The 18,167-nt window shown below is 33.0% G+C and overlaps 1 protein-coding gene across 4 annotated transcripts in view; it reads left to right on the top strand.

Moving 5' to 3' along the window:
* Positions 1-18,167, top strand: part of LOC138693158 (lachesin-like) — a 1,789,721-nt gene that overhangs the window by 57,656 nt on the left and 1,713,898 nt on the right. For all 4 annotated transcript variants that reach the window (XM_069816848.1, XM_069816850.1, XM_069816849.1 and 1 more), the window contains one exon: positions 10,154-10,199. The gene's annotated coding sequence lies outside the window, so the exon portion shown is untranslated. The remainder of the gene's footprint in view (positions 1-10,153; positions 10,200-18,167) is intronic.

The raw sequence follows: 18,167 nt of genomic DNA, 5'->3' as shown, positions 1-18,167 counted from the left end.
TCGAATTTATTTGTTTACATAGTTCTGAAACATAGTTTACGCGTACTCATTTCAACATTGGGTTATTTATTTATTTATTTATTTATTTATTTACTAACATATTTATTTATTAATTAATATTCAAAATAAAGCTGCTACCGGTATAAATGAACTGTGGCTGTCCTTTAGGTTAAATAGATTTTAGCACGATAGTGTGTTTTCTCAACGTTACAACAAATGGCCGCCACGATTTAAAGTTGATTTTATTGGATTCAGAGTTGCCAACTTAGATAAGTATATATTAATATTTGAGGAGAAAAATTCGCTCCGGCGCCGGGGATCGAACCCGGGTCCTTGGTTCTACGTACCAAGCGCTCTGACCACTGAGCTACGCCGAATTCAATCCACAGCGCCGGATCGAAACTTCCTCCTTCAATGTTTCCCTTTGTGGCCTGACTCCAAGTTAGGCATATATGTTGACGTATATGTCCAATGTCAACTGCCATTACTGTGCACTTAACTGCGGAATCCCGGCCAAACAAATCACTCAGCTGAGTGCGCTCCTAATATAATGACAGTTGACATTGGACGTATACATCAACATATATGCCTAACTTGGAGTCAGGCCACAAAGTGAAACATTGAAGGAGGAAGTTTCGATCCGGCGCTGTGGATTGAATTCGGCGTAGCTCAGTGGTCAGAGCGCTTGGTACGTAGAACCAAGGTCCCGGGTTCGATCCCCGCCGCCGGAGCGGATTTTTCTCCTCAAATATTAATTGTCAATATTATAGATATTATTCTGTAGGACAAATTAATAAATCTATAATATTTAGATAAGTATGTTGAAATATTACAATTAACTGCTCTAGAGCTGTAATGAAAACCACTACTTTCTATGTATGCTACAATCCTACAATGCATGTGAAATTCATATGCAAAAGACAGTGTTAATTAATATACATTATACGAAACAAATCACTGCATTTTAAATGTACTGACTTTATTTAAAGAATTCAAAATTCACTTAACAAAAGAGTAAAAATTATTCCAATTGAACACGAAATATTACATGTACCTGAATCATTTTTACTCCTTCACATTGAAGTTGATGGTGAAGTTTTTTACGTTGGCCAGACTGCTAACCTTCAGTCAGCTGTTCATAATGTAATGTACGTACTGTATATTAAGATTTTTAAAAATGTTATTTCCAAAATATACTATCGTGGAAAAAATACTGTGCAATACACGTTTGTGAAGTACATTCCAAAATCTCTGAAATTAAAAAACTCGTTCTGCTCGTTTTTCAAACTTTTCCTTGATTTTGTAAAAAGCATTTCTGAACCTTGTATCGTAATATACTATTATAACTCTTTTCGTGTGAGAGATTTCATTTTTTGGGCAAGTTTAATTATAAGAAGTGTACATACGTGGATGAAAGTAATTAAATATAGGCCTATAAAGACGCTAACATAAATCCCATGCAATTTGTGAAGCATTAAAAACGCTTACCGATCAGAATGACTAAATAGTATTGTTTTATGAGAAAATGTATAACATTTAACAACATTATATCACAGTCTAGTATATACAGTCACGAAGCTTGAGTTTACGAGGGTACTAGAAACGATAGACTGTGCAGGTACTATTTCGCATTGTCTGTAATGAAGCGATAATAGCGATCCTAGTGGTTTGCAACTATCTATGGATGCATATTTACTACGTATTGAGCTTCGTGGCTGTATATAATAGACTGTGATTATATCTCTGAGTAAGATTTAAGTTGTAAATTTAATTGGATTGATATTTCGTAGAAACTCCGCTGCAAACTAATTGAACGAATTTATTAACAATTTGGGTTCTAATAGAAAAGAATATATGCTTGCAAAGTTCTATTTAAAAATTGCATTACTGATGATTGCTGAGATACACAATTTTCTTATTTTGGTCAATATCTAAAATTATGCATTTACCAGGTTTTGAACGGAATTCTCTCAATTGAGATTGTAACTGATCAACCAATGGTCTAAATCCATATATGATATGAGAAAAAATAAGCCTAGCAGTGCAATCCTCTGTTTTTTGCTGGAAAGTCGTAATTAACCCTATATTTAAATTTATTTTTAACATACTTACAACTTAGAACATCCATATTGTGAAAGTTTTGAATTAATATTGTAGTAACTGTACGCATACGATACGATGTATGCATTTATTCTAGAAATTAATGCTAAAATCGTTACATAAACTTGTGTTTTGATATGGTATTTCTCCTTTAAAATCATACAAAAACGCAGAGATATAGAATATTCATATTTGAACTAGTTTGAAACACTGAAAACATTTTTACTGGACGAAGAAATCATTTGTCAGATTTCTGCTTGCAAGAATTAAACGTAACAAAGTTCTGATCAGAATACACGCTATTGCACTCGCACGTAAATAGTAGCTGACACGATTTATATAGGTACGCATGGCTTTATTATATTTGAATTTAGTAATGAAAATGTAGCCATTCTGATCTTAATGGTATAATAAGTGCACGCAACTTTATAACCAGAGCTGCGTTTAAAAGCATGGATCACTTTTCGACTTTCTAAAGCTCCATTCCATATTTTTATTTTATGTTAGGCCGACATTAATTGAAAACGGCTTCTCTGAGACAATTCATTTTAGAGTTGTGCGCTTCTCACATCCATATTGATATTGATGAATGACGTATGAACAAGAATAGAAACTAATAAGGTGGAACATACTTTCTCAATATACATTTTACATGTTTCGCAACTATTCAATTCTTTTTTTATGTTGCGAGTGATACTACCACTTAGGAATTTATTTTCTTGAACTGTTAATCGAAAGACGCATCAGTACTTGTAAGTTATAACATAATTCAATATGGTCCCAAATAAGAAGAGGAATGTTGATTTTCTAGTATTCTAGATTGTACACATAATTCATCCTCTATAATTCCAATATTGTTGAAGAAAGTCTTTGTATAAATAAAATACTTACATTTAATTAGATAAATTGTTGTCATATATATTATCGTTCTACTGATGCAATAAGTAAGACGTACATGGCGAATACAGGGTGTTTCCGAGGTGGTCTTACAAATTTTCAGGGATGGTGGCGAAGGGCACATGTATCAATCAGAGATAAGGAACTCTGGTCCGGAAATGACAGAGTCGAAAGTTACAAGCAAAAATAGTTGTGTGGAAATGAAATAATTTTATTCCTCTGTACACGTTATTTATGTGTATTTATCTGTACATCCTACACATACTGTATTCATCTGACGTTGTTTACGTTGTCTACTTACAGTATTCCATTCAGTGCGCTGTCTGAGGGATGGGGATAGGAAACTACACTAAAGCAATGCAGATAGCGTAATGTGTAACGAACATGGTCGGTCCTGATATGCACGTCTGTAGACAGCAGTGTATATGTACAAGTTGCAGTGTCCAGTCGATCAGTCCTAGTGAAATGGAGGAGTACACGACCTGATTTACATACGCAGACCTGATTTTCGAATACGGATGAGCCAATGGGAACAATAGACAAGCTCACAGATTGTATCGGGACAAGTACCCACGTAGGAGACATCCGGCCCATACCATCTTTCCACGACTGTTCCAAAGGTTAAGGGAAGGAAGGCACTTGGTGCCAAATTACAATTCCATTTCCACAAAACTATTTTACTTATAACTTTCGACTCAGTCATTTCCGGACCGTGGTTCCTTATCTCAAATTTATACATGTGCCCTTCACCATCATCCCTGAAAGTTTGTAACACCATCTCGGAAACACCCTGTATAAGTAATCAATTTCTCATAAAAATTTACGTAATATTCTTAATACTGTATTGTAAACTGCTATGAAATAGTGATATGGGATTTATGAAATCTCATGGATTTATGAAACGTTTTTATTCTCGTCATGTAATATTTAGGTTAGGTAAATATGCATTCAAGAATTAAATTATACAGAATACAAACTATATAAATTTCCAGAATTATCTATGTATACAGTACATATCGGTTTATTGAAGAAAATGTCTATTGAAATTTAATTATTTCTTGTATTTTTTTTAATTTGTGAAATGTCGATATCATGTTTTTAATATTAATAGTAGTCTAACATTTGTTTACATTTCGACTGAAAGTGAATACTATTGCTAGTGACCTTGCGCCCAATACACAACAGAGACACAGCAGAGGAACAAATAAATAAGCCTAATGACTGTTTATTCTCATTTTCATAAAAAGTGAGACTCAAAAAAGACTTCTTTTTCTGGGAAAACTTTCACAGTTATAGAAAAACATCGCGACTTTGTTTTCAGTTTATTTTAAGTTCTGCCGCCAATATTTTTTCGCAGTTTATATCGTTTACACTCTGTATACTACTGCAGTGAATTAAATAAATCAATAAAGGATAACGGAGGAAGTGTAAACTGAGAGGTACACGAGTTCGCTTCCTTGCAAGGGCTCTTGGGACTCCTTGTAACATTAGTGTGCTCTTGCTCTACAAACCATATGTATCACTTTGTTTACATTGTTACACTTAAGGGCGGCAAGTAAATTTTGCAGGAGGTAAAACCGAAGAACCGTTAACTAGAAATAACGTCAAATGACTGAACAATTAAGCTAACCGCGCACGGCTACAACAACATAGACAGCTACTACCTCTGCATTCCACAACAGCTCCCATTCAGTTGTCGAGCCGAGGGAGGAAGACAGCACCGCCAAAGCAAAGTTCCCGATTCCAGTCAGAAGTTTAAAAAGCGCCACTAATGCCTAGCTCTATTGTCAGCCGAAGCTATGTGAACCACAGAATTTAGAAATTCGAACTGTATATCAGTGGATGATAGGTCCGTGATCAGATTCTTATAGGGCTCATCTCGACAATTCTGTACCTCAGAGGTAATGTATCATATATTACTTAATTACTTAAAAATGACTATTAAAAACCCGGATGTTCATTGCCGCCTCATATAAGCCCGCCATCGGTCCCTATCCTGAGCAATATTAATCCAGTCCCTAGCACCACATCTCACTCCCTCAAATCTATTTTAATATTATTCTCCCACCAACGTCTCGGCATCTCCAAAAGTCTTTTTCCCCTCAGGCCTTCCAACTAACACTATTTGCGTTTCTGAATTCACTCGTACGTGCTACATGCTCTGTCCATCTCAAAGTCTATGTTTCATTTCCCTGATTATGTTAGGTGTAGAATATAATGCCTGCAATACTCAGTTGTGTAACTTTCTCCTGTAACTTCATCCCTCTTAGCCCTAAATATCCTCGATTTAAAAATACCATACAATGTATCTTAAGTCCGCACGCATTGTATTCTTCACCTAACGTAATTACATACATACATACATACATACATACATACATACATACATACATACATACATAGTGTTCAGCTCAAGGGAAGGTCTTTCACTGAAAATCCAGCATTCTCCAATATTTTCTATTTTCTGCCTTCCTTTTAGTCTCCGCATCCATATATCTTAATGTTGTCTCACAAAAAAATAAAAATAAAATTCTGTTATCAACAAATTGCTGTATTACACATAATATAAACTAAAATTCGTAGTCGTAGTTAGGCGTTATTTTACAATCACTAATATCACTTCCACTTTAGTTAACGGTAAGTTGCAGTAACGAGCCCCTGATGAGTTATTTTTACGATATGAAATTACTAAGTTTTCAATAGTTTCCGTATTTTAACTAAGTTACATTAAAGTCTCATGTTGGCGTTAATAATATTCTTAATTTAAATGAAGGAATTTATTTAAATTTAATGCATATGTAAATTTTTGTGTAAGATATAGTACTTGAATGTACTATTTAAGTATTAAATATTAATAACAATTAAAATATATCAACACTGAAAACATTTCACTCATCGTACAAACCATGCAAAATTTTGCATTTATTTTCTACTTGGAAGTTATTTTCATTAAAAGGAATCACGTCATAACTACGTAGTTACAAGCTTCTTGATTGTAGTGGGAACACTTTGCATGCATGTGCGCATGTACTGTTGGATTATTTTTATTCGTAGGGCGGGGGATGTGTACTGTTAGCCTGCTCGAAAGTTTTTAGTTTAATCCTAATAATATTATTTTGCGAATTAATTCCAAAACAGTTAGAGCATATACAGCACAACAAAGATGTAATGTAGTCTCACTCGTTTAATTTTTATCTCATTAAAACAAAATATAATAGTCAAATAATCTCTGCAGTAGACCTTTCATAAAAAGGCAAGAGAGAACACATCTAGTTAATTAAACTATCCTGAACAAAATTACTCTGTCCTCTTTGTTGGTTAGAAAATGAAGCTGGGTGTTAAATTTATGGAAACAAAAAGAAAACTTCACTGTGTTTCAACGTGGTAAAAAATGCTTGGTCATCAAAGATTCATTATTGCTATACGTACTGTAGTTGAAATGTCATTCAAAAGGAAAAGTATAATTTTCTTTCCTCTACAAATGAAAGCAATATGTTATTTTTAATTGTTATTTATTCATGGAGTTGGAGATTTTACTGAACAAAATACAGTATAATATGAAACGGGTGTAAGTATTTTACAGAATACTTTTTCTATTGTTTCTTCCTAGGGCTATGACCTCTCGATCTTATTTCGATAGCGTGATATGTAACAGGCTATTTGTAAGTAATTTGCAGAGCTTTTTCTTTAATCTATATAAATGCTACAGTCAGGAATATAACGTGATTACTTTAGAAATATTTTGCACTACTTCTTCTTTATTTATTTACCAAAATATTATGAAATTCGGTCCACAACTGTGGAGTAACGGTCAGCGCGTCTGGCTGCGAAACCAGGTGGCCAGGATTCGAATCCCGGTCGGGGCAAGTTACCTGGTTGAGGTTTTTTTCCGGGGATTTCCCTCAGCCCAATACGAGCAAATGCTGGGTAACTTTCGGTGCTGGACCCCGGACTCATTTCACCGGCATTATCACCTTCATTTCATTCAGACGCTAAATAACCTAGATGTTGATACAGCGTCGTAAAATAATCCAATAAAATAAATAAAAATTTTGAAAGTCAACCAAGAAAATATATGACTAAATTATACCAAAATAACGTCAAAGATGTAAACATTATTCCGAATTTATTCGATTTGTCGAAATAATCCTAAATATAGATTCAGTATAGATTATAATATTGTAAGACTTTCATAGCAGATTGTAAATAAAATATCAATATGCAATTAATATTTTTCATATTTCCTTTTAAATATTTTTTCCCAAAATATTACCAACTACTTTATTACTACTGTGTGCTATGGTTAAATTAAAAGTAAAGTTATTCTGAATATTTTTTTCTGAATTTCTACTTTTATTTTCCATTAAAATGTTAGCAATTGCTATCTTTATTTAGATAGTGTGATTTAATTATCTTAGAAACAAAATAATGTAAATTATAAATGCTTTTAATTACTTGTAAAATGTTACCAACTATAGATTTTTTTGGGTCAAACACATAATTTTGTTTCCCTAAATACTATAAACTGCAGATTATACTTAAAGTAAACGTGTTCGGCAAAAGTAAATGAGAAATGTGTAGTAACTTGTATTTTAATAATTTACAAAGTTTCTTCTGAAATAATTATCGAAATATTAGGAATATCTAATCTTACTCAGAAAGATAAGCGTAGGGAATAAATTTAAATTTGTTAAAAAATTGTTACTTAGCGCTACACAAATAGTGAGGCAATTGACTGCATGATACGTGCTTGCATAAATATTTTAGGTTTGCCTTATTTAAAAGTTTTTAGTGTAACTATAAGTAATATTGCTAATAGAATTCATACCAGCAATGATGAAATTTTAAGCTTAAAATTGAAGATAATATTTCGACAGACATTTAATAAGTTACAATAAATTCTAACAATTGAAATAATGATGTATGAAGAAGACAGAATAATTAATTTCGTCCTAAGGTATGTAGATATTGTCCATTTACCACATGGCAAGATTATAATGCAATGCGAAAGAGATCTCAGTCTTTTCCTTTATACAGAGTGATTCACGAGGATTTACCATCACTTATGAAGCTCATTTCCGAAGACATTCTGAGCAAAAAAAAAAAAAAAAAAAGTCATATAATCATTTGTCCTAATCTCAATATTTTCATAATTACACTAATTTGAAGTTGTTTGTAAAATACCTTTTTTCTTTCGTTTTAAGAATAAAAGAATATTACAAATAGACAATGAACTATTCAAGTGTATCATTTCTAATGGTTAGTGGTCTGAAGTTAAAAATGTGTTGTCAATTGCTATGTACTGATTTTGGTTTTCAATTTTTTATTAAAAATGTCTTATTCTTACGTACTTATCACAAAAATTGTTTCAAATCATATAACTCTAGTAACTTAATTCTTTACACTTTAATTATGCATCATAATGTACAGTCTTGAAGAATTTACAAGAGTAGCGTGATTTGTAACAATTGTTGTGATAAATGCTGAGGAAATGTAGTTAAAAATAGGGAAAAAATTCTGTACGAAGCAACTATGGAATTCACGACACATTTTAGCTTCAGAATATTAGCTAATTAAGGAAATGATACTCCTGAATAGTTAATTCTTTATCTGCAATATTCTTTCACCATTAAAACTCAAGAATAGTGATATTTTACAAACAATTTGAAATTATTGTAATTCTGAAAATATTGAGATTAGGGAAAATGTTTATATGACATTTTTTGCTCAGAATGTCTTCGGAAATAAGTTTCGTAAGGACGGTAAATTTTCGTGAATCACTCTGTATAAAAGGAAAAGATAATATTTTCGTTCATGTTGATAATGGTTGATGATGACGGTATCGAATAATTAATTTAATTCCATTTTTTTTTCAGAATTTGTAGAAAAAAATAGTTATTTTACATCGGGTATTTACCTCAAGATTTTTTACCCGATCTTTACCTGCCTTCACATATATTTTTCTGTATTTTATTCTCTGCGAATAGGATTCCACTTCTCTTCCGACCTCACTCTTCAGTCTTATTGTTTCCAATGCTGTTCCATTTCCTACTTCCTTCAGGCATGTATTGTAAGAGTTCTTTTGGCATTCTGTTTTTATTAAATCTTTTTAGAGTTTTTCGTTTTCATTGATAATCACTTATCTAGTCTATTATATTGTACGCATTTAGATTCCTTTTTAAATCATAATTTATGAACGTATTATTCCTTGTAAGAGTTGTTGTTTAGTCAACTGTCCGAAAACAGGTCTGAACCTCACAAGTGATATCAACAAGACATCGTTTATGAGGCAATTAGGCCAGGAGATAATGGGGTAGGCTGACCAGTTATAAGCTTTTATTACATACAGAAAGTTTAAATATCTACGAACTGGATTTCCTGCAGTTACATGAGGTGTATTTGATGCAATAATGACATATTCATTCATATTAAGTGGAGTTGTCATTTATAATTTGTTCCTGATGTTTACTTCAACATCTATTATAAAATATAAAATTTCTTAGAAACCTAAGACTTTATAAAAGTGTTCAAATTATTAAAAAAAAAGGTAATATTTCTTGTATGACGGACCGTACCATTTCGACATTGGTGTTATGTCGTGTCTTCGTCAGCGTCCCTTGAACCAATTCCAGAGAACAGTTCAAGAGATGCTGACAAAGGCACGACACTACCTTTTTGAATAATGTTAACTCATTAATAAAGTTTTGAGTTTTTAACACAGTTTTATATTTCATAGTGTATCATTATCATCAACATGGTCATATAATCGTTATCTCTGTTACATGTTCGGCTTAATTGAATCTTTTACATGAAATTAGGTCGTGGGTCAACTAGACCATGTGTATACTATTTTTATACGCCTCAGATTTCTTGCAATGTGGTTTATAGAAAATTATGCATAACGTAATTATAATATTCTGTATCATATTCATATGTTGTTATTTACAATTTATTTCTTGCCAAGCTTAAGGAAGAAATAATTTTGTAACCTAACCTATAAAAGCATACTTCTCTATGAAATCAGATAAACTTTGAACATAATTTTTTCTGTGAGAACATATATAATTTTTAATTACATAATAGTGTACATTTTATAAATATTGTAACTCGGTAAATATTAGCAATGTTTAACAGTATTTAATGTCTCTTTGTTTAGGATAAACACGTCTGAAGTTTCAGAGGATGGAGAATCTGTTACCATGGTAAGGAAATATACATTATTTTTCTAGTTTTACGAATTATTATTATAGTTCCTCGATTGACGAAGGTTGTTCACTTTTAAATAGCCGTTAGTGCTGTCGAAGAATTTTTGAGTGCATCGCTTATCCTGTAAAGTATTTATTTTGGATATCGATATAAATTACCAATTTATCGAATAAGTAAAATAATTGGAAAAACATAAAAATGAAGGAGACATAAGTTGAAATGTAAGTTGATCAGAGCGAGAATGCCATCTGTTGTATTTTAATTTTTTGGAATTTTAAACTGAGTGACCAACCTGAAATACGAATGTAGTAACTGAAATCAGTTTGTCACAGTGAGCTGTCGTCATGCATAATAAAAAAGCTAACTTTACACATTTTGTATCTATTATTTAAAATAAGTTTTATATAAATTTAACACTCAAACACAGAGATGCGGTCTCTGAGACCGCTCCAAAATTTTAAATGTGGAAATGAACCGGTTCCCGTCACTTTACGAATATGAACGCTTGTGTAGCCTACTTTCTGGTTTTTAAGATATACTATGTTTTCACTTTTCGATAAGCGTTCTGGCGGGGATTGGGGATTGTAAACCAAAACAAGAAGATGATGCATTTTATGAGTTTATGACATAATTCCGGTTTATTATGGTCGTTGGCATACTCTTTTGTACTTCTAATAAATAAACAGATATTAGTCCCTTCTATTCAGTAGATTTCATAACAGTTCAAAGTGATGTCTATGCAATGAACAAACAAGGCTGTGGTTTTCAATATCTAAAAGAAATGGTTACGAGTTTGAGTGAAGGCAAATTAAAAGAGGGCATTTTCATCGGTCCACAAATTTACAAAGTTATGGCTGACTCTTTGATTGAGGAAAAGCTTTGCATTATAGAAAAAATGGTATGGCGCGCTTTCAAAAATGTGTTCTCAAATTTCCTTTGAAATTCTAGGACAGACGACTACACCGAACTTATGGAAACCATGTTAAGTGGATATGAGAAAATGGGGTGTAATATGTCTCTCAAAATACACTTTTTACATTCTCATTTGAATTTTGGCCCTCCTAGCCTTGGAGCGGTAAACGACGAGCATGGGGAAAGATTTCGTCAAGAAATATCTGAAATGAAAAGGCGATATAAAGTAAGATCACCCAGCATGCTTGCACACTATAGTTTGTTCCTTGTAAAAAGACAATCCCGGGTCTAGGTATAAACGGAAGTCATCTAGAAAATCCTTTTAAATGGAAAGTTCAAATTCCGGGATTTTTCTCATTATACACATGAAATATTTTTATTGCTGTGTTTTTTGTATTTTAAACAATGTAACATCATTTTTGTATCCAGTGCACATTTTTCAAGTATTACGAGGCATTTTGAATCCCTAGTCTGTGGTAATTTTATCAGTAGCGGTAAAAAATAAGAAAAAAGAAGTTTTTTTCATCAAGAAACTCAATTCACTTTCCCCGGAAATGACACGTGATGGGGCAATTTGGATTTTAAATTCAGATTTAGGGCACGAATATTAGTGATATTCACCTATTTTTATTTTGAAGCAAAACAATAAAGTAAAAATTTGTTACTCAGTGAATTATTTATTAGAAGGATAGGCTATGAATATTCACTTCTACACAGGATATCGCTGCCAGATTCAGTTACTATACACGTTGTAGCAGAGAATTATTTGAAATAAATATGAAGGGTTCAGAACCATAGTGGGCCAAGCGCCATTTACTAAAACCGTAGAAAACAAGGGTTGAAATGAATTCAATGGAAACATATAGCAAGTAATATAAAGTATACGCATTAAAATTAAGTTATATGTCAATCTGCATTAAACTATGGTATTCACTTAACTTTAACCCTTGCTTTCTCCGTTTTTCATAAATGACGCTTGGCCCACTATGGCTCTGAACCCTTCATATTTTACCTAAAGTGAAATGAATGTTGAAAAGTAGCAGAAGATTACTTTATTAATGACAGCACATACAGTAAATGTGTTAATTTGTTCGGACTCCTTTTATCATACCGGATTGCTACTGCCAGATAATACAACGGACATTTCAAAATTACGCTGACAGATAAATTGTGACTTATCAATCTGTCTTTACTTAGTGTAAGGTGCGACATATCTGGTTTGGCTTCGTTAACGTCAATTAGAAGGCTGAGTCAAGTACTTTCTGTTTTGTTTTGCAGTTTGTAATGACAGCTACGTTTCTATGTGTCACTTGTCCTTTTACAGCATTTACTCGTATAAAAATTTTCAAAGGCGAATTTGACCTGATTCTGTGAATGGTTCCGTCCTCAAAGAAAAAGGCTTCCTAAATAGGGCTCTTTTGTATGAAATGTGCTTAAATTACATTTTCGGAACTTTAAGTTTAATTTACTTGCTATTCGTATAATATACGGACAAATTGCTGACACAAATTGATAATATAGAATGTCATGTGAAGAATTTTCATATATTACATAAACTGAAAATTTAATGAATAAAAACGCAATACAAATTTCAGCATTTATAAAGGTGAGAAAAGGCAATGTGCAAGATCAAAAGTCCAAAAATTCCACAATGTTAAGCTCCTGAATGTATTGCACTGCCCATTTCCAAGAGAACCCCAGCTCAATTTTTGTTTGCCAGAATCAGGAGAGTATATATCATTTGGCATATTTTGCCTCTCTCTAATCTAACAAAATTACCCTCCTGTTGGAGAAGAGGTTAGCATCAGCATAATGAACTTGAAACGAAATGTGAGAATGGATGGGTTATACGCAATTCTTGCCTCTACTTGAAAACGGTAGGCTGAATGCCATTACCATTGCTAATTTAATAGACGTCATAAATTCTGGCGAGATCCCACAAGAAGTCAGTTACTTTCCAGAGTGAGAAAGAGATGGTGGTCCTTTTTTCGACTGCAAATAAGGCAGAACCTTGCTTCCCGTTTGTTCCGTTGGAAATAGGTTATATCTTCAATTGGTCATTTCTCACGAAAGACTACCGTATAATGAAACACAGCTGTGAATGGGGTCTCTCTTCAGCCAAAATTCTTTGAAATTACGAATACATCCGCATACGAGAGTGTTTATAAATGGTCCTTGTTATGCAATGAAGTGTTGATCGTCTGGAAAAGCGGCTAAAATTAGCTTTTAATTTCACACATATAGAGTGTTTCAGAATAACTGTTCCTAAATTTCAGATGTGATAGAGGTCACGTAATGAAAGGCTTGTTCATAATAATGTTGGGAAACGCTGCCGTTCGAGGCGTCAATGAACTTGAAGTTGACAATAGTGATCATGATGTGAGTGATCCTTAACAATGGTTGTGATGCTGCTGCTGTTGGTGGTGATAATGTGTTAATAATGGTGTTCATGATAATGGTGATAATTGGAAATGATTTAATAATGTTAACAATAATTTAGTATATTCTGCAGGAAGATCAGAACTCTTGTCCTTTCGGGACTTTAAAAAATTGATAGCACTTAACCTCTGTGTTATATAGGGTGTTAAAAAGTATCTAATATTTTAGGAGGTGCTAGTATGCATCAAAACAAGAAAATAATATCTAATAAACATGGGTCCTATAACACATACTTTCTGAGATCTGTACACTTGTTCATAGGAGGTGTTCAATGTGACGTCCATTCATGGCATTGCATTCCTCTGCCCTTCGGCGTAAGGAATCACGTACTCTTTGAAATTTACCATAACCAAAAGTCTAGGGGATTTAGGTTTGGTGTACGAGCAGGCCAAGGTGTGGGGCCTCCTCAATCAATGCAGCGGTCCTAAAATATCAGCGTCAGTTGTTCACTTTCATTGAGGAAAAAATGTGCTGGTGTGCCATCATGTATGAACCACATCTGTAGTGTTTGCTGATATGGCGCGTACTCCAGCAAGGTAGGCAATACGTTAATAAGAAAGTCCTGATAACGAGCCCCAATTAATCTCTATGGTAGCACGTATGGCCCTTAATCTATCACCAAAAACGCCTGCCCATACGTTGATTGAGAATCGGTGCTAATGTCTTATTTCTTCAACAGCGTGGGAATATTCATCAGCCCACACATGCTGATTACGAAAATTCACAACACCATCTCTGCTGAACCCCGCTCATATCCGCAACCAAACTTTTGTTTTCAGTATTCCTTGCGACGTATCAGTATTCCATGCCAGGGGTGTCAACTACGATATGATTATCTGGTAGCCTGCTGTATTGTAGGGCAGAAAAATGTATTGCCATAAATAAACGTCATATTGAGCACCTCCTATGAACAAGTGTTCAGATCTCAGAAAGTATGTGTCGTAGGACCCATGTTTATTAGACATTATTTTCTTGTTTTGATGCATACTAACACCTCCTAAAATATTGGATACTTTTTTTAACACCCTGTATATTTAATGATGAGGGCCCGGACTTCCATGCAAATGCATGTTTTTGTTTAAGCTGGTTACGTTTCTCAAACTTTCCAAAGATTCGTTTTATTAGGCCTACCTATCTGTTTCAAATAACCGTACTTTTCCCGTAAATGTTTGCATGATTTTTTGGCCTTTTAGGGAGAAAAATTAACGCATAATGCATATTTCGAATATTTTAAATTTAATAGTAGATATTTGGACGTTTATATTGCATATTATGTCCTTCTTTCTGGCTTTAGTGCATATATTATGCTAACTTGCATAATAGATCTAGGATATTTTATGAGTATTATTGCTTCGTAGCATCTGGTACTTCCACGTTATTTATCTATTGAGGAAAAAAAAAGATAAATAAAATGTATTAATGGCGTCGTACCTGACAACGACAATAATGTCTCTGACATTACACTTATCCCTCTTCCTTGCTTACACTGGAATTTCCAACCCCCAGTTCTCGCTCGTCACAAGCCTGAAGCCAAGATATTGAAAGAAAGGAAGGCAGAAGCAGCATGCTTGCAAACTGCTATTTAGTATATACATTTGTGTTGAATTGTGAAGTGTTGTTATGACTCCTGGTAGAATTGCAAGAAGAGATCTTGTGTTAAATGGATTTAGAGAAACGTATTTCTAAAACTGACGGTGAAGTAGTTTATTGTGGTTGCTGTAATAAAGAAGTAAATACTCGTGTATTTTAGAGCGCGAGATTGCAAAGTTACGTCTTAACCACGACGTTAAGTCGGAAGGTCGTGGGTTCGATTCCCGGTGGGGTCATGGTCATGTGAAAATGCAAAAGACTTAATTCTACGTCACTTTGACCCAAATTTCTTTGCTTAAGTTTGCACCTGTTACTTCTTTTGGCGTGAAAATTTGGAGAAATTAGTTGTAATACGTTGTTTCAAAAGACAATAAAATTATAATATAATGTAGAACTCAGATTTGATAATGCCAATTTTGACTGTTTTTCGTTTAACCCTCCTGCTACCAGATTTTTCACAACTTACTACCAAGGGAGGTAATATGATTACCCCAATCAAAATCATACATCAATCTTCGTTAAACATTTGGAATATAAACAATTTATGTATTATTGGTTATAGACTTAGAAAAAATGTAAAAATATAAAATAGTCGTCCTATTTTTAAAACACAGGCTGATTCAAAAGTCCTGTTCCATTTTGTTGAAAACGTGCACCAAAATTAATAAACTTTGGATATATTACTGGTGACACTATAAGGTAAGTTTAACTTTCCTATAATCAAAAAAAAAAATATATATATATATTTATTTAGTACTACATTTCTTTGTTTATAAAGACATTATCAAATTAATTTGTATATTTCAAGATTTTAAATTTCAATAAGATTACACATAAAATAAATTTAATGAAAAGTAGAATAGTATTAAACGAAAATGTGAGCATGGAAAAGAATGTTGTATCTGTGATTGATATTGATTTACGTAATTAATATGTTAGGTATGTTTACATGTATACTGCAAGATGTATAAATAAGCAAATAACTTGCTGACAAGCATGTAGCAGGAATTTAGACTGACCTACTGTACTCACTGAAAAATACCGATTCAGCTATTGCAGTGTGCCGGCTATATGACAACAACTGCTAACCTGGATGCAGTGTGATGACATGGAAGAATTAGTTAATAGGCATAAGTGAACCTATAATGAAACATAAATATGAAAGTTATAGAATACATTTAGATGTTTGAAGTAAAAAAAAAAAAGAGAAGAAAAATTAATTTAAAAATGTTCATGGTAGAAAATTGTGAAAAGGAGCAGATAAATAAGTTTTAAAGTTTTAATAGTTATCACGATTGGTTTAAACATGCACTAAAACTAGACGTAAGTGCAAGTTTGAACAATTAATTACTGAGATTTGTGATAAATTAATTAGTTTAGGAAATTGTATATTTATTATGTATAACTACTTTTGTATATAGATCATTTTTTTAAATGATTAAGTTTGTACTTTCGTGAACTAATATCAATAAATCTATCACTATCACTATAAGGTAACATATAAAGTAAATTTGAATTTGCCTCTCTTCCATTTCAAGACAAACTTCTTAGTGCTACATAATTTTGACATGATGGAAAACACATTTACAAACAATGAATATCATAATACTACAATACTGTATGAATTGGAAATCATTTCAATTAGTTATTGAAAATTACATAAATGTTAGAATACCATACATACAACCATGACCAATCCAATAACATTTGTTTATAATAAAATAAAATAAAAAATTATTTCTAAAAATCTGAAAACAATAAATCACCACCGACGTAGCTCAGTCAGCTCAGGCACTTGCCTGCCGACCCGGAGTTGCACTCAGGCGTGGGTTCGATTCCCGCTTGGCTCAGTTTTTCCGAGGTTTTCCCCAACCGTAAAACAAATGTCAGGTAATCTATGGCGAATCCTCGGCCTCATCTCGCCAAATACAAATTCGCTATCACCAATCCCATCGACGCTAAATAACCGAATAGTTGATACAGTATCGTTGAATAGCCAAGTAAAAAAACTAATAAATCTAATTCTATTTATTTGTTGAAATTCAAATACTATATTCGAACATCGCCTATACTGCAACGAGCATCTCGAAAAAATCTAAACTAATCATTATTTGTAACAAAATAATTTCAGAAAAAAAACCTAAACACACCTAAATTGCTAATGAAAGATCGTGATAATATAAATAACAACAAAAAATTGTTTTGAATAACGGAAAATAAAATAATCTGGAGACAGACAAACATAGGCATTGAAGTAAATTAAGCTACAGATTGAATTTTATATCCTGGAATTGTCATGAGACACACTACTAAGGGTGACAAGAACACCCCACGTAAATGATGTGAATAATATCTTAAATTAGAGAAATGATTTATTTTATCGTTAATTCAACTTGTTAGTAGACATATAACGGACAAATACATGAAATTTCAAAAGGAAATATTGAAAAAAATAAAAATAACATTGAAAAATCGTCAGTGGGGTAGTCTCATTACTCCTCTTGGTAGCAGAAGGGTTAATTGTGCATGTTTTGTTATGTGATAGTGTTTAAATGAAAGTTTTAAGATTTGATAGTGCATGAAAATCCGGGCTGTCTCAAAGTATACTGTACACCCCGAATGCTAAGGTTCCAGAAAACCCCAACGTGTTCGAACGACACTGTCTCTGAAATAGCCATGCAGTGAAATGCTGCTCCAATCGATAAGTACGGTTCAGAAATAGTACCGTGTTTTATCTTAGATTCATAATAGCACTAATGACTGCACTGGGGCTTCCATTAGTGCGGCCTTCATTAGTCATTCTGCTAAACACGGAATGAATATTCTATTTATTCCTATAGTTACTTAGTATTGGTCACTCTCCAGTCACGAGTAGCTATGCCTGGATAGAATGAATGCGAATCTTGCGGTTACATCGCAGCTGTAAGGAAAACTGCAACTAGAACTCTGCATCTTGTGATATGACCAATTTTTATTTAATATAAATAGGATCCATTGTAAATTTTGATGCATTTATGATTTTT

The sequence above is a fragment of the Periplaneta americana genome, chromosome 17 (assembly GCF_040183065.1).
Source record: "Periplaneta americana isolate PAMFEO1 chromosome 17, P.americana_PAMFEO1_priV1, whole genome shotgun sequence".
Lineage (NCBI taxonomy): Eukaryota > Metazoa > Arthropoda > Insecta > Blattodea > Blattidae > Periplaneta > Periplaneta americana.
The sequence above is the reverse complement of the archived record's forward strand: the minus strand, read 5'-3'. Positions and strand labels throughout refer to the sequence as shown.